We start from the raw sequence: 20264 nt of genomic DNA, 5'->3' as shown, positions 1-20264 counted from the left end.
TTATATACACAGTAGTTTAAAGACGTTCACGTTTTTCAACAAACAAGTATTTACAGTCTTTTTTCAAGTAGTTTAAATCTCTTCCACTAGTTTCTCTACTAATTCTGCGTCATAAGTGGCAAGATCAAGATAACCAGACACAAAAAAGGCAAATAAATCAAATAATGATGGAACAGATGTAACTTAAAAAAATGTCTTTGTAATAACTAGTGAAGCATAATCTGGCATTTGTCATAAATCATGGTTTGATTAAAAAATATATACTTTTATTAAATAAAAAGTAAGTAAGTAAGTAAGTAAGTAAGTCATATTTATTTATATAGCACTTTTCCAGACCAGGGTCACAAAGCGCTTCAACAATCAAAACAATACTCAAAAAAGTATTTCCTTTAAAGATCAAGATAATACTGAGAACAACACAGGAGTTCCAGAAAATCAAGGAAAAGCCTGAACAAATAGAAACGTCTTAAGATGTTTCTTAAAGGAGTCAGTAGATCCATCAAGAGCAAAGAGAGAGGAAGATCGTTCCAAAGCTTACAAAGCTTACAAAGCTTTTCTGGGAAAAGAAACAAAACATGGAATATATATATTGTTTCATTTTAACATTGAATTAATGCACATATTTTTGAAAATAAATAAAAAATAAAACAAAAAACCTTTAATTTCCTGTAAGATCAGTAAAGTATCTTTTTATCTATTTGGGACATTGTCGAGATGATAAAATTCTAAATGTTCTCAGAGAAAATGACTAGAAATGAATCATTGAATGACGCAAATATGCATTATTTAGTTTTACACCGTTTTACGGTTTTGATCCTTTTTACTGCATTTCTACTCAAAATGTGACTTTTTTAATACATTTGAATTGTTGCAAAGAGGAACAATTAGAGTACATGTTAAGAAAAAAGTTTTTATGTTTTATTTATAATTTTAGTTATTCTCACACATTCAGTGATGATAGTAAATATGCTCCTGTGCTCGCTATTTGTGTGATTCTTTAAAAACTTTTCCTTGACTCATCAAATCTTTCAGTCTTGATGAAACAACAGGTCTGTTATAAAAGCGGAATATGTCGGAAAAGTTACTGGAAAACATCACCTGCTGTTGAACATGAACGCGGCTATAATGTGTTTGTGATGCTGAGGCTGTGAAAGAGTAAATGTTGAGACACTGATGAAATTACGTTTCCACTAACTGAGCTCATATTATCGTGCGAGTCTTCTCTCCTGCAGAAGCTGCGACGCCCTTTATTCGCTCATCTTTATCAGCCGTTAACATGCAGTAGACAGATGCCAACTAAGCTGCCAACGTAAAACCTACACACAACACACATGCACACACACACAACACACACGTGCACAAGTTGAATTATACAGCTGCTTAGTCCTGCAATGAGTCACTCTACTGCAGTAAAAATATACATTGAAAATAGAGCTTGATGTTCCATCATGAGGGCAAATCTTCATCAAACCCAGTGTTTTGTTCACCATTAACTAGAGCTGCACGATATTGGAAATAAGTGTGATATACGATATTGGTGTCTTGAATTGCGATATCGATATTAATGCGATGTTTTATTCTTTCACTTAAAAATGTAGCCGACGGCACTTCCGGATATCACCAAATCAATAATAAATCCACCTCCTTGTACACGCACACATAACACTTTATAAATGACCTGAAGCTAACAACTTAGCTCATTAGCATATAGCATACGGCGAAGACGGACCGGTTTACACTTGTTTGGAAGTTCGCGATCTTACAAGAATGCTGAATACAACGAGATGAAAAGTAATTACAATATGTTGCTTTACTTCACTCATTGCGCTCATAAGTTAGTATTACTTCTGTGTATATACGGTTCACAGACGGACGGAGACATAAACGACAACAAGACATAGAAGTACAAATTGACAACTTTACAGAGCGTGACTGTCATTGGTCAAAGTGCGCATTTAAAAAATGCTTGATATATACAATGAAAAGTTATCACATGTTTTTGATATGCATATCCCACGTGCTAATATCGCGATATTGATATTTTTCCGATATATCGTGCAGCCCTACCATTAACCCAAACCACACAGCAACAATCCAAGTCAGGATAGTGAGACTGTCACTCTTCTCAAACAACAGTAGTAAAAGGTGCAAACACTTCAAGCCTCAACAACTTTCTGCACCAACAACCTCATCACACACTTAACCTAACACACTCAAGTGTCAACAAGTCCAAATCCAAACAAGGAGTGAAAGTAAAAGACAAGTTTATCAACACATATTTTTCCAGGATCTTATTTAAGGAAGTTCTACTCGTTTGCCTCCGACTTCACTTTGTTTTACTCCGGTAAACTTTTCCAATATCTTTAAAGTCGACTATGGTTTTATGAAATTCTATTTTCTCCGCATACAATCCACGCAAAATCTCCCACAATCCCTCCCACTGAACACCTGACCGCGTGTTGGTGGGCGACTGGAAGAATCTTCTGGCAAATCTGCGACTGGCTCTCTTACCGTTCTGGAGCGATTTGAGTCTTTGTTCTGCCGGTTTGATGGATCATTGGCAGCTGAGATCACATCATACCAGGCTTGTTACAGAGGCGGACGCTTCTCTTCTTGCACTCAGTCATGAAAATGTCGAGTTTAGACACAAACGGGACGGAAAGATCCGTCGATGGCAAAGACATTTGAGATCAGGGGTGACAGGGTGAGGCAGTGGCACGATCGTGTGGAACTCGACACACCTGGACTGCATGACAAACAACCACAGTCAGTGAATCACAGCATTTACATACTTGCAAACTCCACGAGGACTGAGGCAACGTTGGGAGTGGTCTCCTGTATCGAGTGAGGCCATTCACGAGGTATTTGCAGGATCACAAAGGCATTATTGAATCCATTTAAAAACCCTCTTGACAAACTAAACAGATCGACGACAACAACTTCCAAACTACGGTGGAGTATTTATTGGCTGAGAAAAGTTCTCGGAGGAGCATCAAGTGAACAATGATGTCATTAAACCACGAAGTTCTAAACATGTCTTTTTTCCATTACAACTTTTAATGAAATTGAATTCATCATTGCGGTGGATTACGATGCGACGATGACTCAGACGTCGGTTTCACATTTGTTCTTCGAAAACTTTATTTACCCAGCGAGGGTATTAAACCTCACACTCATCATCTCGAAATAAGATCCTAATCGAGCCCCAGAAATATGTGAAAATATGTGTGAAAAAAAAAAAGATCTACTGACTCCTTCAAGAAACATCTTAACACACGTTTATTTGGGATTTTCCTTGATTCTCTGAGACTCCTGTGTTGTTCTCGGTGTTGTCTTGACCTTTAGTATATATTTTATCGAGTATTTTTTGGATTGTTTAAGCGCTTTGTGACCCTGGTCTGGAAAAATGCTATATAAATTTAAATTACTTGCATTACTTTTGGCAACTAGCTAGCCTGAGAGAAAAATCTTCCAAAGATACTTTGTTTTTATTGAGTATTCTAGCAATAAATATACATCAAATCATTTATTTCTAATCTTCTGCTCATTCTCTGGATACTTGAATGTGTGGTTAGAGGTGGAGGACTCAGAGAAGACCGGAGGAAACCTATGCGAGCAGACTGAGTTCACACACACAGAGAGAACCTCGAGTGAACCCTCATGCCAAGCTAACATCTGTCCATGCATGTTTTAAATACTACTTTATTATTAGAGCTCCGTTGATCAAACAATCTGGTCCATCATTAACCTCACGACGGAGCAAAGACGCGAGAGAAAAACCTACGACACACACGTCATTTCTCGGAGGTGAATAAGAAGCGATCGATGGCGTCGGTTGAGCAATATTAAAAGACGCGGCGGCGGCTAAAGGACAAACACTCATTTCCTGCGCGAGGGCCACAGGACGAGGATATGAAATAATGATAAAGGCCACAAACACGAGGAGCTCCGGAGTGAGAGCATCCATATCTTAAATATAGGTCTGAGCTTCCCTCCGCAGCTCTGCGTCTATTCATTATTAATGGCCTCTTACGTAAGAGCCACACCGAGCTCTGCTGCTTCATCGCAGGGATTCCGCCTGCAGTGGGGTTCCCACTTTTCCATGGGATTTGTCATTTTAGGAGGTTCACGACGAGGTGCCGGGCTGTGAACGATAATGGACACTATTTTTTTTTCTACTGAAGGGATTTGTGGAGCTTATGAAGGGTGGCAATGACCTCTGACCTTCACCTACATTTTAAAAAAACTTTACAAGATAACAAAACAAGATCTGCAGCGTGTTTGTGTGTCATCATCATCATCTTCATCATCTTCATCATCATCATGAGTCATCTCTCCAAGAGGGAAGCAAACACTGCTCAAGGAAACACCGGTAACATTTCTCAACTAATACGTTGTTGGTTGAGTCCAAACATTATTATTTTCTCAACTTTTTTTCTTCTGACAACAGAAAGCCTTGAGACGGTGTAAGGTTGAGCTGTTTTTAGTGCTTTTTACTTGTTTTTTTTTTTTTTATACATCTTTGTGTGTTTTAACTGTGCTTTCTTTTGTGTCACTTTACACCCATTTGTAACGGCTGTTTTTAAAGTGCTTTATAAATAAAGTTGAGTTATAACAAACCGTCAAGAATCCACAAATGCAACATGAACTACAGCTTCAGCTGAGAACATTTTTCGCCAACATATTGGATTTAGAATACATTGATAAAACTGCTGCCATTATTATGAATGTATCAGGATTGAGAAACTTGAACCGAGGAATCTGAGAATGTTTATGTCCGACTCAACCATCTTTTAACCCGAGTAATCTGTTCTTTTTAGAGTCGTAAACAAAAATGTTTGTTCATTTTAATGTAGCCTCTGAAGCTCAGTTGTCTTCGTCTTCCTCTTCGTCCAAAAAGACACTTAAAAACATCCAAATACCTCCAAACTGCTCGTCTTTAACGTCAATGTTGTATTGAAGCCTTGACATGAGCAAATGTTCAGGAAAAGTCTTAAATAAATCCATATTTTAAGTTTGTTTGTAGAAGAAGATATCAGTCTCCAAGATCCTGCTTCAAGTCTTTCCTCATTGAGACACATTGCAACTTCAGTACGCAAGATTTGTACAGGAAGATGGGATCTTCTGCTACAAACAAACTTAATATATAGACAGGTTTAATTTTTTCAGAAGAATTCCTCACGTCGAGGATGGAATCCAAGACGGACGTTACAGTCGAACAGCCTGGAGGTATTTGGATGTTTTTGAGTGTCTTTTTGGACGAAGATGAAGATGCTACATTAAAATGAACAAACATTTTTGTGTATAACTCTAAAAAGGACAGATTACTCTAAAAAATAATCCCAACCCTTTGGTGGACATGAGGGTGAGTAGAAAAATGAAATTTCATATTTGGGTCAACTATAACTTTAAGGGGTGATTCGTGACTCACAGGTTAATGTGTAAGATAAGATAAGATAACTTTATTAATCACACAGTGGGGAGAGGACATGGTCAGAGCATCTCAATTTACACACACAGATTAAAAGAAGTATACAATAACAACTATACACATAAGTTACAATATTATATAAAAAATAAAACTGTACATACAAGTGCAAACCACAACAGCCTATAAAACTCTAACAGTTCAAAACAATTATTTGTTTTCTAAACTATTGTTGTACAGACGGACAGCAGACGGGACGAGGACGAGTCGCTCAGTCCAGCACTTCATGAGTCTCTGACTCAAACGGTTCCTCATCTTCGCACCAGATAGTTATCAAAGACGGTATTAAACTGGGAATTTAACCTGATGCCTCACGAGAACAAACACAAAAATAGAAAGCACCAGAGGACAGCGGGGACCTCGCGGGCTGGAACAGATCGTGATCAACAGGTATCAAGAGTGAACTGATAAATAACCAGCTGCTCCACATCAGACCCGACACTAACTTGATTCAGCCCTGGACCACCGTTACCGACGACAGGTCGCGGGGGCCGAGACTTCCCTCCTTCCACTCCACTGGCCTGACATGATCACGGCCAGACCGGGCCGGTGCCGGGGTGGCCTGTGCCGATTTGATTAATTACTCCGAGGCGGAAATTCAATGCGATTTCTCAATCAATCATCCGCTGAGCCCGATGACCAGTTCTATCTCCTAATCAGTTTAGTCGGCAGACGAGCGTCTGAACCGTCGGATCACTAATTAAATGTGTCGTTTCTGTGTGTTGAGGTTTGGGTTTGATGTTCTTCGAGTGTGTTTGATAAGACGGGTTTTTAGTTTCACACGACGCTAATGGGGTCGCGCTCGTATTCAGAGGTCAGGCTCTGTTTCTACACAAACTGATATCATTTCCATGAACCGCAAGTCTGACAGTGAGGGAACTACAACAATAGTCATTATCAAACCCACATCTTCTGACCCGGAAATCACTTTATGTGGCACGGATGGTTGGTTCAAATGAAAGTATATTAAAGGTCAACTAATGTGAAGACATGTAGTAAATGTTCTTCTCTCCAAGATGCATTAAGTTCCTCATCATGACCATGTTTTACACTTATTACTTTATAAAGTTGATCTGAAATCTGGGCGAACGAGAGGTTACGAGAGTCCATTATGATGTAATCACGGCTTCAATCCTCCAGCCAGCTGTAATCACGGCCCGCTTTGTTTATACAACGAGTCCCTTGGAGGTGGAGATTTCCGGGATTGATGACGTGCGGTGACAAACCTCCATGTTGGACAAATCACAACAGAGTGGTCGTGGTTATGGTCAACAAGATTTAATCTCCAGAAAAACAAAGTGTTTTCAGTGGGCGGGGCTTAAGATCATTTTTCTAATGTCAATATTTCAATGAAAAGAGTTTTGTACAAACACACACTGATGATGCAATAGAGTCACATCAAATCAACACACACACACACAAGTTGAACTTTGATATTTGTGTTGATAAGCTGACCTATAAAGCTTTGAGGAAATAACAATACACTTAAATATCGTGATATTTCCTTTCCCAATACCATGTCGTTACTAAACAATAAACATGTAAAATATTTACTTTATTTTGCTTCTATTTCCTCCGCTTTAAATGACAAATATTGATCTCTCTGTTTTAATTCAATACGCTGATGTTTAGCATCTAATATCTTTGTGTGTTTACTATGCTGTGACAGTTTCCTGCAAAGATTTTACACGTTCCTACAGTATCACAACACAGTATACACACCACGAGTGTTGAAGATAAAGAGTGACCATGGATGTCAACAATTATACACAGACTTCCAGTAAGAGTTACATTGATGACGAAGGAAAACCTCGACGATTGACTACTTCCTGGAAACAACAGTTAAAAAACACATTCCATACAACTGTGTAGTAGATTGTGTAGTAATACAAGGACACGTGAACCTAAAACCCGTTGGTAAAATGCTTAGGAATGTTTGTTGCAAGTAAAAATGCTTGAAAATGTGACAAACTTCATCATGGAGTCACTTAGCAAAGTATCTAATAACTCAGGTGCTTGAATGAATCCGCAGACTCGAGTGGCCCATTTTCCTCAAAGACGCCACAAGGTTGGAGTTTGATAAACGGCGAGGACGTCGGACACATTTTAATGAGGTAAGTAAAACCTCATTGACCTAAACCGCGACGCCAACCAATCGGCGAGCTCGTTCGCTGATGAATATTAATGGGCCGTCACTCACGATGATCCAATTCCACCAACTCAAGGTTACGACTTTCAGCCGAAAAGGTCAGGAAAGACGGATCCTCGGAGCACTTCTCCGAGACGGTCGGACGACAGTGTGGGAAAGCTCATTAAATAAGCTTCTGGGATAATAAATGCTTTACTCTGATGCTACGACCGCAAGTAATCCTTCCACATGAACAACATTCAAACACGCTCCGACCTCTGGCTTCATTCAAGCAGATATTCCTCAAAACCACAAATTATAAAAGCCAATTTCATGTGGAAAGCGTAACAAAACACAGCGATAACAGGCTTAAAACAAAAGCACGTTAAAACAAAATGACTTTTTTAACCGTGTCAGGAAAAGAAACGTATCCTTGTATATCTTCTTTACTTCAGTGGTTTCTTGATGTGGATTAAAAAGTCTTTGTTTCTTCAGCTCAGTTTCGTCTCACAGACAGATTTTAAGAATTCAGACGCAGAACATTTGGCAGCGAGGAAAAAGATCAAGAGACATTCTGCTTGGATACATTAGCGTGAGACATTAGCGACGCACAGAAGCAGGAGCGCCGGTCCGTTAATGAAGGAGGGAGTTCAGGGAAACAAGCTGGGTCTGGAATTCCCTTTAGTGGGACCGGCAGGCTGTTGCTTTGTTGTTGTGCTATTATCAAACTATGACAAATATATTTGAGGAGACATAAAGACAGTGTCTTCCGACTCCTTTTTTAAAGGCGCTTCCTGGGTCTGACCCAGAGCCTCCCCCCAGTCCGAAAGACCTTTCCAGGATCCATGGTATACTCCTTGACTCTGGTGACCATGTTGACACTTTTTACCCGATATTCTCACGGTACCAAATCGAAAACTATAGTATCAAAATAAATGAGTCGCATTAATTTCAGACTAAACTTTTATTTTGTGTGCACCAATTGTCATCTTTTTTGGCTTTGGTTTTTGTTTTGTTTTAACAAACTAAATTTTTTTTCGTATCAACTTGAACACACACTAAAGTCACTGTTTTTTATGATCCCACAAACCCATTAAATAACAACAATAATACTTAACCCTGTATTTAAAAAACTAAAAACAATCGTTAAAGTGCACAAACAAACAAAATATAATTATTTGAAAACAATTAGTTTTGTTAAATCTTTGGGGTCTTTCGTTTCGTGTTTTCCCATGTGTTTTCTGTGTGTTAAATTGTTAATAGAAGTTATTAACATTCAGTCAAAGAGGTTGTTTTAGCGATGAAATACCCTACACTCTTGAACTCATCATAGCAAACGTGAGGTCAGTGAATGCATCATTTGCGTGTGACAAGCAGAGAAAGCTAACAGACACATCTTTTCTTCCTCATATTCATTGTTGATTTATTAATGTGTGTTCAAGCAAGAATAACAAAAGGAATAAATCATGTTATTTAACAGGAATTCATATGTAGAGCATCTTGTAAAAATGTCAAGATTATGTCATAACGTCTCATGAATCAATCAGCAGAGACTTTTGTATTATCTTTTACATGTAAGTTCCATTTTTCGATTAATTCTGTACTTTTTAGTCACATCTAGAGCTGGGTATCGAATTTGGGTATTTTTTGGCACCAACCAAAACGTACTTCGGCCTTTAGGTGACAGGTTTCAATTCAATTAGTGATCAGAACTTGATAACATATGGATTTTTCTGAAGAAAACTGAAAAAATGGCATTGAACATCAGATTGTTATCAAGTCTTCTTTCGCACTGGAATTAATTTGTTACTTATTATTTCTGCAAGAAAACCGCTTGGCGTTGAAATGTACCGAAGCTGAAATGTTTTACTCAAGATGTCTAGAGACATTTTCAAATGGTCTTATAAAATAGTATCGGAAAAAGTATCGTCCAGGAACCAGTATTGAAATGAAGACATCGGTATCAAAAATGTTCCAACGACACCCAGCCTTAGTCGCGTCTCATTCGCAATGAAGCGTCAAATGTAACATCGTGTAGATTTGCCTAAAATACATCAAACACCATCAAATCTAAAAGCCTCTCCAGCGATCAATTATCACATGAGCTGCCTCTATGTTTCTCAGCTGGTCTGGGTAATCACTTTAAGGGACTAATGGTGTCATTTACAGTCGACGCGAGTCTCAAACCGCTCGCTTAACCTTCAGCGACAAAGGCTAGATGTGCCATTTATAGCATTATAACAAATGCCATTAAGACAGCCCGTAGTCAGAGCTGCTGCCAATTAACTAATTATAGCGCGAGGCGGGACACGCCGGGGTCCGGGTGGTGGACCACCTCGCACGAATCGGGTCCCGGTGGGATCCCTGAGCCGCGTGATGCTGCCTGTTAAAAGCCGGAGAATCCTGCGGCGCTCCGACGAACATGTGTATTGGGTTGAATTCGAATGACTTGTGAGGGCGAACCAGCAGATTTAAGAGTCAAGTGTTGGATTTGAAATCTATTATTCAAGCCCGGCAGCCCAGTGTCTTAACCCCGCTTGTGCCTCCAACTATTTCACGGCTAGGAAAGGAAGTATTTATTCAAACGCTAATGGCTACAGACACAAATTAGTGTTCACAATGCCCCGCTGTACTGTCGAGAGAAATGTAACTAGCATGTTTGCAAAATATATTTGTTCAACACAGTGTGTTACTATGGCAACTAAAGCAGTAAAATAACCTTGTCAGATTATAGTAACATCCTTATGACCTGCTCTCTTCCTCCGACTCTTTCAGTTTCACATTTGTGTCAAACTATGGTCCTTTCTCAAAGATTTTGGAGGTTTGTGTTGAATACATTTAAAAGTAACTGTAGAGTTAGATTTTATGATGATGAAACTAACTTGTAAACCTATTTAGGAGTTCTCGACGTCAAGGTGGGTCAACGTGGATACCAGGGTGAGACGTTGTTAGTCTTGTTTGTTTCCTACAAGATATCATTTGACAAAATTCGGTGTGTTTTCATGGTTTGGGAGACGTTTCTTCTGCATTCACTAGCAACAAATTCTACTGAGGATACTTTACATCTGATGCCTGGGTTTGAGAATCGCACTGGAAAAGCAATTTTCAATCTCTTTACTTTGTTTTCTCGCAGGCTTTGACTATTTTCTAAAAGGTGAATTGGATACTTCAAGATTGAAGTAGAAAAAAAGGAACTCAATGAAAGATTCCAGAAGTATGTTTTTGTTTAGCCTCTATTTAAACAATTAAGCTTTAGGAAAAAGCCTGTTATCAACTGTTCAATACAAGACTAATATCTATATATATGTAAATGTTTGAACTGTTGGCACCTTGTGCGATTGTGTTAAACAACTCGACAACAAACATGGTTTAATACACAAGCAGTCATTTTCTACACTGCTAGTCTTTGACTCGGAGGTTAAATGCACTCGACGTAAACGTTAACTTCGTAGATGAAGCCCCTGGAGCTCCAGGGTGCAGTCAAATAATAACGTTCTGAAGATAAAAATCATTTCCTCCTTGTATTCAACGCGTCTCTGTTCTTGTACACGGTATTCTAACCATTACTGCGGATCAAAGTACTGCCTAAATGTTAGTGTACTCAGCTTTATCTGCCAAGTATTTGACAATATAAATGGATTTTTTTTAGTTTTTTAGCTATTTTGTTCACGCAGACGATAGAAGGGGAATCAAATTAAAAATGGAAACTAAATAATATACAAAAAAGAACAGAGCAATGAAAGGTGATACTTGTTGATATTGGTTCAACACATGACAAAAACTAAATTATTGATCAATTAGAATTCAAGTTAATTATATTTTCAAATGCTCCAATAGCTTGAAATACGTTTTAAAGGATGTACGGAGTAACAGCAGCGTCACGAGCTAAAAGAACGTATCGTCCATCAACCGATCTTCGTAGATGGAAGAACGGTAAAGTGCGTTGAATTAAACGGTGCTAGAATCATCAGTTTTTACGTCTCGATCAATACCGACTCGACTCTTCCTCGCGGGGACCGGGCGTCGAGATTGATGTTTGTCGTGGAAAAACCTCTGAAGCGAAATCACCTACAGCGTCAGATCTAAACACCGTCGCACGACCCACGCTCGTCCTGGTCTGCAACGAATCCCTGTGATTCACCACATAATGAATCCATCAGGCATCCAAACAAGTCCCTGGTAAACAAATGACTCATTGAATCGATGCTCCCCTCGGAGTCGCCAATAACACAAACCGTTTGTCCGTCAACAAGCTGCGGAGAAAACTCAATTCTCCACACAAAAGGCTCTTTATAACGTCGGTTAAATTAGACTCGAACAGAAGGAGCAATGCCCTCGTTTGGAGGTCACAAGCCGAGGAGGAGTCTCCGGGAGCCGAGATGCGGGATCCCCCCTCCTTCCTAACGCAATAAGGCAGGACACACCCAGATCAAGATGGGAGGAGGAAGATGAGGAGGAGGAAGGAGGAGGAAGAAGAAGAAGGATGAAATGACAGGATCGGAGGTAAAAGAAAGAGAGAAGCTGCTGCTGATCATCCACCCATATCTCGCTGGATGACGTCAGGATGCTTTGAGCTGGTCATTCAAATCAAACCAGTTAAGGTGTGTGTGTGTCATGTACACACACACACACACACACTCAAACCTGTGGTGTGTGTTCACAGCAGAATGTGGAAGAACAGCTTCAACAAGCTGGACGAGCCACAGCAGTGACAACAACAAACACGACTGTAGAACACAACAAGTGGCCACACTGACAGATGGATTTAAAACGAAAAGAAAAAAAGGAAGCAGGGATGAGGAAATCAAAACGGGGGACTCTGAGCAAACAGTTTCCAGACACTTGAACATCCGCAGGCTCGTCTGCTCGCAGCCGCTCCGTCGCCCTGGGAGACCTTCACCAGAGCGCCATTGAGATTCCAACCATTTACAGCTTCTCCCCCAACTCACGCTCCAGAGCCGCATTTTTACCACGTTACCCCCACACAGCAGCAGCCCCCCGACGAAACCCCTGCATTCGGCTGACCGCAGAGCCCTTCAAAGCCCTTCAAAAACACCGCATCTGACCGAAAACACAACTTGCGAAGGCAGGGGAAAAAAGCGGTGATGGGCGGCAGCAACTCGTTGTCATGGCGGTCAGAGAAGAAAAAAAGTTAATATTTAATCGAAAGTAGACGCTATTCGATTTATTAAAGCGAAGCCGGAGCGTTGGCGTGTTCACGGTCCGTCGGTCGATGTTTAACACGCGTTTAGGTTCGTGGCACAGACGCGTAAAAATGGCGTTTTTATATCGGCCACATTTTTTTTTTCTGAATGGAGAGTCGCTGCAGCGGGAACATGTCGAGCGAACACGCCAGACCTGACCTGTAGAAAGTCGATAAGCACCTGTAGAGATCGACGTGTTTGTCCGACAAACACCATCGAAAGCGATGGTCTTAAAAACGCCACAATAAACGGTACAAATCCAGCGCGTTTTAAGCTACAAGTCGATGTTTTTTCTGTAGAAAGTTTGAGGATCGAGACTCACCTCTGCGTCCAAAATCCCGGGCTCGTGTGGGTGAGTCACTTCAGACGGGTTCGTCCATATCCCCGCGCGCCTCCAACTTGACAACTGCAGTGGTGGGAATGATTGACAGCCCGAGGCGAGGGGCGAGAAGAAGAAGAAGAAGAAAAAAGAGCCCAAAACAGACGAACCTCCTCGACGACTTGAACCCGAGAGTCAGGAACGGAACTCTTGGCTCTCGGAGGAGGAAGAAGAGGGAAAACAAACAAAAAAAAACGAATTCCTGTCAGAGAAAAATGGGTGAGAATCAAGCGAGTCTCTCTCCGGGAGTGACGAGGAGATCCAGCGAGAGGTGGCTGCAGATGTTGGGGGTCAACAGTGGGGAGACATGGAGAGAAGAAGAAGAGCCGAGCCCTGGCTGAGGGACAGTGAGGGAGGCAGAGCTGGAGCGAGAGGGAGGGACTTGACTGGGACTCGTTTTTAAGGTGGATCTACTTAATGATTAGCTTTGACATCAGGACCTTCAACCCACAGGTGAGGAGCAGCAGTAGGTGTGTGCGTGTGCGTGTGCGTGCGTGTGTGTGTGTGTGTGTGTGTGTGTGTGTGTGTGTGTGTGTGTGTGTGCGTGTGCGTGTGCGTGTGCGTGCGTGTGTGCGTGTGTGTGCGTGTGTGTGTGTGTGCGTGTGTGTGTGTGTGTGTAGGGGTGTGTGTGTGTGTTTGTGTGTGTGTGTAGGGGTGTGTGTGTGCGTGCTTGTGTGTGTGTGTGTGTAGGGGTGTGTAGGGGTGTGTGTGTGTGTGTGTGTGTGTGTGTGTGTGTGTGTGTGTGTGTGTGTGTGTAGGGGTGTGTAGGGGTGTGTGTGTGTGTGTGTGTGTGTGTGTGTGTGTGTGTGTGTGTGCGTGTGTGTGTGTGTGTGTGTGTAGGGGTGTGTGCGTGTGTGAGTGTGTGTGCGTGTGCGTGCGTGCGTGTGTGTGTGTGTGTGTGTGTGTGTGCGTGTGTGTGTGTTTGTGTGTGTGACAAAACGTCCATATATGTTGCTCTAATTTAAGTGTTTTTTCCCATCGAAGAAAGAATTCTCCTTCCTGCAAACTCGAAGCCTGCGGGCCGTATCTGCCCCGTCGAGCCATTTAATGTGGCCCTCAAGAGCTTTAAGACAAACTGACGACTACGATTTCGCACATATGACTCATCTGTTTATATCTTGATAGATTGATTAAGAATAGCTCCAAATAATTTCACTTCTGATACGATGCCATCGTGGGATACGTATCGCGATACAGGTGCTGTGATACGATATATTTTTGTACTGTAGTAACAAGGATATACTTGTAGTATTGTCCAGTACTTGACTCTGGTGTTGTGATAGTGCAGTAACAAGTATATATGTGTAGTATTGTCCTGTACTTGACTCTGGTGTTGTGATAGAGTAGTAACAAGTATATATGTGTAGTATTGTCCAGTACTTGACTCTGGTGTTATGATAGTGTAGTAAAAAATATATATGTGTAGTATTGTCCAGTACGTGACTCTGGTGTCGTGATAGTGTAGTAACAAGTATATATGTGTAGTATTGTCCAGTACCTGACTCTGGTGTTGTGATAGTGTAGAAACAAGTATTTGTGTAGTATTGTCCAGTACCTGACTCTGGTGTTGTGATAGTGTAGAAACAAGGATATATGTGTAGTATTGTCCAGTACTTGACTCTGGTGTTGTGATAGTGTAGTAACAAGTATATATGTGTAGTATTGTCCAGTACTTGACTCTGGTGTTGTGATAGTGTAGTAACAAGTATATACGTGTAGTATTGTCCAGTACTTGCCTCTGGTGTTGTAGTATTTACAGACCACATGACTCTTGACGAAGTCGTAACTACTTGAAACCAAAATATGTCCAAACATCATCTTTAAAAGATGCTGGAGTCCACTGTATCCTCTAATCCTCAGTTATCGCTAAGATCTTCCTACAGTTGCGGAGGACGTAATGACTGCTGCCATCTAGCGGTGGGAAATTGAATTGCAACACAAAAATTAACAAACGCAGTGAATATTTTCATGTGAATTACAAATATTTTAGATATCCTTTAACATTTAAGCTAGATATTGTTGTTGATAACCGCAAAGAACAAAACATAATTGTTGTAAGAAACATTTCTACATTTGGTGACCCCATTAGGGCCACATAAATACAGTCAACAGCCATAAGGTCCAACTAGGGCACAAACATCAATCGGGGTGTGTATTGTCAAGAATCAGGTGATACGATACGTATCACGATACAGGGTCAATGATACAATATATAGAGATAGTGTAGTTACAAGTATATATGTGTAGTATTGTCCAGTACTTGACTCTGGTGTTGTGATAGTGTAGTAACAAGGATATATGTGTAGTATTGTCCAGTACTTGACTCTGGTGTTGTGATAGTGTAGTAACAAGGATATATGTGTAGTATTGTCCAGTACTTGACTCTAGTGTTGTGATAGTGTAGTAACAAGGATATATGTGTAGTATTGTCCAGTACTTGACTCTGGTGTTGTGATAGTGTAGTAACAAGTATATATGTGTAGTATTATCCAGTACTTGACTCTGGTGTTGTAGTATTTACAGAACACATGACTCTTGACGAAGTCGTAACTGCTTTTATTTGTTTTCAAACCAAAATATGTCCAGTCACTGTATCCTCTCGTCCTCAGTCATCGCTAGGATCTTCCTACAGTTGCATAGGATGTAATGACTGCTGCCATATAGCGACCGGAAGTTTAACAAACAAAGTCATAGTGAAGATTTAATATTTATTTACTTATTAAGATTTAATGCTTTTAGACTTAAATTTGTGGTACTCTGTGTGTGATTGTCATCCCGACTGTGAAAGGAACGACCACACAAAAATGAACAAAAGTTCTAATTCTACAGAAGCGAGTTCATGCCCAACAGATTAGTTAATAAATGATATAATAGTTTTAAAGCAGAGAAACAGAGAATAGAAGTTATCTTTAGGGGTTTCTTTGTCAGACCTGGTATTGTAATCATACGAGTCACTGATTGTTTGCTTTTGTCTAGATTTGAAGCTTCTTCAGTGACACACTTTCGCTCATTCGACATGCGATGCCTCAGGAGTGTTTGTTGTGAGCAATGTGTGTTTTACACCGAATAAATACCTTGTTACTTCTACTGCACTACTGCTCAAACACACAGACTCACGAGTCGGGAACGAACCTCTTTAATTCAAGATGAATTCATGAATGATCTGGATTTTATCCTTGAATTTTGAGCACATTTTTTGACTGACCTTCACAATGTGGCGGTTTTTTATGAATATGAATTATTATCGTTTACATTTATTGGACTCTTTCTATGAACAAGTATCAGAATTACATTTATTTAAATGTATTTATTACGTATTCATTAGTTATATTTGAAAATATGTATCTTTAGTTATAACTCGTTTCCTAGTTCTTTCCACGTCCCATGAGCAACACCATCGTTCCAGAAGACCTCGGCGTGCCCCGTGGCCTCCCCCCAAAAATCTCTCAGTCCCTCATATTATGAGAGCTCCTCGTCCTCATTTTGAAATAAAAATCCTCAGTATTTTTAAAACGAAACAAGCCGACAGCGATTCCTCTGATGACGGAATTCGGTGGGTTTTCAACTCGCAACTCTTCTCAACGGGAACATCTTGACATAAAACCTCTGCTCGCAGATTTTTGTCAAACGCCGTGATTTGACAACATAATATTGTGTTATTAAGGCCGTGGCTGAGTTAAAATTAGGATGTTCTTGGAGGGACGCGATTAAAAAGCCGAACACGTGGAGTCTAGAGATGTTGGTACAGACCCCCCCTGACCCCCCACGGACCCCCAACACTACCATTCATTCCCATCCGAACCTGAGCAAAGATTGCGAGGAGATTCTCTGCGGCGCCGACCGGCCACTCAATCAGCTCCACTCCTACGCTATGCTAATGACAGAGGCTGTTACAGCTGCCACCGAGCCGCTCGCCTTCTCTTTTCTCTGGAAAATGTTTCCAAATTTCACATCAGTCACGGACAAAAAACTCAGACTCTCTGGGGTTTTTTTTTTTATTCTTTTATTCCGGTGATCATTTCCTATTGAGCTCAGAAACACTGACTGTTTCTTTCTCCGTTTGAAAACTTTTCACGAAGGTGACTCAGCGACACCCTCGTGTCTGAGGTCGACCACGATCGCTCGCGTCAAACTCCTTCTTGGACTTTTCTGCGCCTCGTGGTCACGGCTCGGGTCGGATCCAGACCAGGAAAAACGAGCGTCTTCCTCGGAAGTCTCTCCAGAAGCGACAGGAAGTCGAATCTTCTGTTTCAAAACCTCAAGACTGTCGTGACTTCGTCAGTTTCTTCGTGAATCTGGATGTTCTGAGGCAGAGACACCTGACTTCTCCACGGGAAGTGGTGAAGTTGTCAAAGTCGTAGTCAAGGTAACGCTGAAAAAGAGACTCCCCGGTCCGACGGGTCCCTGTGATGTGAGTCGATATAATGTATGAAAACCCGGCGAGATCATTCGCTGGAGAATCCAACTGGATTCATGTTCTTGTTGACCTCTGGTGACCTCTGGTGACCTCTGAGCTGAGCCAACACTGAGCAACAGGACTGACGATGATGAAGAAACTTCCAAAAGAAGGAAACTGGAAAATTATTAATATATATAGCGCGATATTTCTTTCCACACTACTGTATCAATACTCGAATACGGATCTATTTTCTTGTTTTATTATATATTATTTCTTCTTCTTTTTTGCTTTTAAATCATAATCTAATCATATAATCATATACGTATATATTTTTATCAATTCATGTTTTTATTTCAATAAATGGCTAATAAAATGAATACATTTTTCTAACTACAATTAACATGCAAATATTCATGTTTGATGCCAGTCATTACATCCATGTAGGGACAATGATGACTGAGGACGAGAGGATACAGTGAGTCCAGCAGCTTTCAAAGCTGATGTTTGGACATATTTTGGTTTGAAAACAAATGAAAGCAGTTACGACTTTGTCAAGAGTCATGTGGTCTGTAAATACTACAACACCAGAGTCAAGTACTGGACAATACTACACATATATACTTGTTACTACACTATCACAACACCAGAGTCAAGTACTGGACAATACTACACATATATACTTGTTACTACACTATCACAACACCAGAGTCAAGTACTGGACAATACTACACATATGTACTTGTTACTACACTATCACAACACCAGAGTCAAGTACTGGACAATACTACACATATATACTTGTTACTACACTATCACAACACCAGAGTCAAGTACTGGACAATACTACACATATATACTTGTTACTACACTATCACAACACCAGAGTCAAGTACTGGACAATACTACACATATATACTTGTTACTACACTATCACAACACCAGAGTCAAGTACTGGACAATACTAAACATATATACTTGTTACTACACTATCACAACACCAGAGTCAAGTACTGGACAATACTACACATATATACTTGTTACTACACTATCATAACACCAGAGTCAAGTACTGGACAATACTAAACATATATACTTGTTACTACACTATCACAACACCAGAGTCAAGTACTGGACAATACTACACATATATACTTGTTACTACACTATCACAACACCAGAGTCAAGTACTGGACAATGCTACACATATATACTTGTTACTACACTATCACAACACCAGAGTAAAGTACTGGACAATACTACACATATATACTTGTTACTACACTATCACAACACCAGAGTCAAGTATTCGACAATACTACACATATATACTTGTTACTACACTATCACAACACCAGAGTCAAGTAAGGTAAGGTAAGGTACAACTTTATTGATCCCTCAGTACTGGAAAATACTACACATATATACTTGTTACTACACTATCACAACACCAGAGTCAAGTACTGGACAATACTACACATATATACTTGTTACTACACTATCACAACACCAGAGTCAAGTACTGGACAATACTACACATATGATAAAGTCTAAAATAATAAATAATAAAGTAATACAAATAAAATGAGGAGAAAGACATTCAAAGAAGGATCTGGATGAAAATGGACGTAGATGTAATAACTAGTAATAACTAGTAATAGTATGTGACGTGTTCAGAGAAGTCGACTCATAAAAGCTCTGAGAGGAAACACAGACTCTGTCAGACTTGATTCACTTGACGATGTTCTGCTGCTGATCATGTGATCACGAGCATCTTAAACCTTCAATTATTTGCTTCACGTTCCTAAAATAACTCTTTGACAAAAGTTGTTATCAATTCTTGAAAATCCGTGTTTTATGAGAAACGTTCTTCGTCTGCTTCCACTCAATCGTTGGCAGAGAAGCTTCGCTACAAACTCAACATTTGTTGCTCCTTGTAAAACACGTTCATACCAACATAAATCACCGCCAGCCAGAGAAACATCAGCCGTCGGGCCTGAAAATGGGACCAAACCGGAGCCGGAACTGGACAAATGGACGTGAGCGGCGACTGGACAGGATCCTGCATCATCACCTGCGATCTGAGAAGAATCGCACAAAACCTTCTCTGAACTCAACCTTCAAGGTCGTAAATCCACATCACAAGAGTCGTTCTGAGCTCAGGGAGCGAGGGATGAGATAAACCTGTTGATGGATCAGATCCTTCTGTTCGCAGTTTGTTGTGAAGCGTGAAACACTTTCTGCTTCAACCCCTGCTGAGGACAAGAAGACAGAATGTGCTGCGTCAGGATGTTGCTCTGAGATCATGAAGGACGATAAATGTATAAATAAATGTATAAATAAATGTACAAATAAATGTACATGTAAATATATAAATAAATGTATAAATACGTAAAAAAAAAAGATAATTACGTAACAAAATGTATAAATGTAAAAATAAATGTATAAATAAATGTATAAATACATAACAAAATGTATAGATGTATAAACAAATGCATAAATAAATGTATGAATACGTAACAAAATGTATAAATAAATGTATAACATACGTAACAAAATGTATAAATATGTAACAAAATGTATACATGTATAAACAAATGTATACATAAATGTATAAATAAATGTATAAATAAATGTATAAATACATAACAAAATGTATACATAAATGT

At 40.0% G+C, this 20264-nt stretch overlaps 1 protein-coding gene across 3 annotated transcripts in view; it reads right to left on the bottom strand.

Annotated features, from left to right (window-relative positions):
* Positions 1–13541, bottom strand: part of LOC148069980 (plasma membrane calcium-transporting ATPase 1-like) — a 93115-nt gene extending 79574 nt beyond the window's left edge. The window contains exon 1 of one of the 3 annotated variants that reach the window (XM_087801308.1): positions 13143–13541. The gene's annotated coding sequence lies outside the window, so the exon portion shown is untranslated. The remainder of the gene's footprint in view (positions 1–13142) is intronic. The other 2 variants (XM_087801306.1, XM_087801307.1) reach the window with 2 other exon arrangements.
* Between the last annotated feature and the right edge of the window lie 6723 nt (positions 13542–20264).

Source organism: Callionymus lyra, chromosome 10 (genome assembly GCF_982586985.1).
Source record: "Callionymus lyra chromosome 10, fCalLyr1.hap1.1, whole genome shotgun sequence".
Classification (NCBI taxonomy): Eukaryota; Metazoa; Chordata; class Actinopteri; order Syngnathiformes; family Callionymidae; genus Callionymus; species Callionymus lyra.
This window is presented reverse-complemented; position numbering and strand designations above follow the sequence as displayed.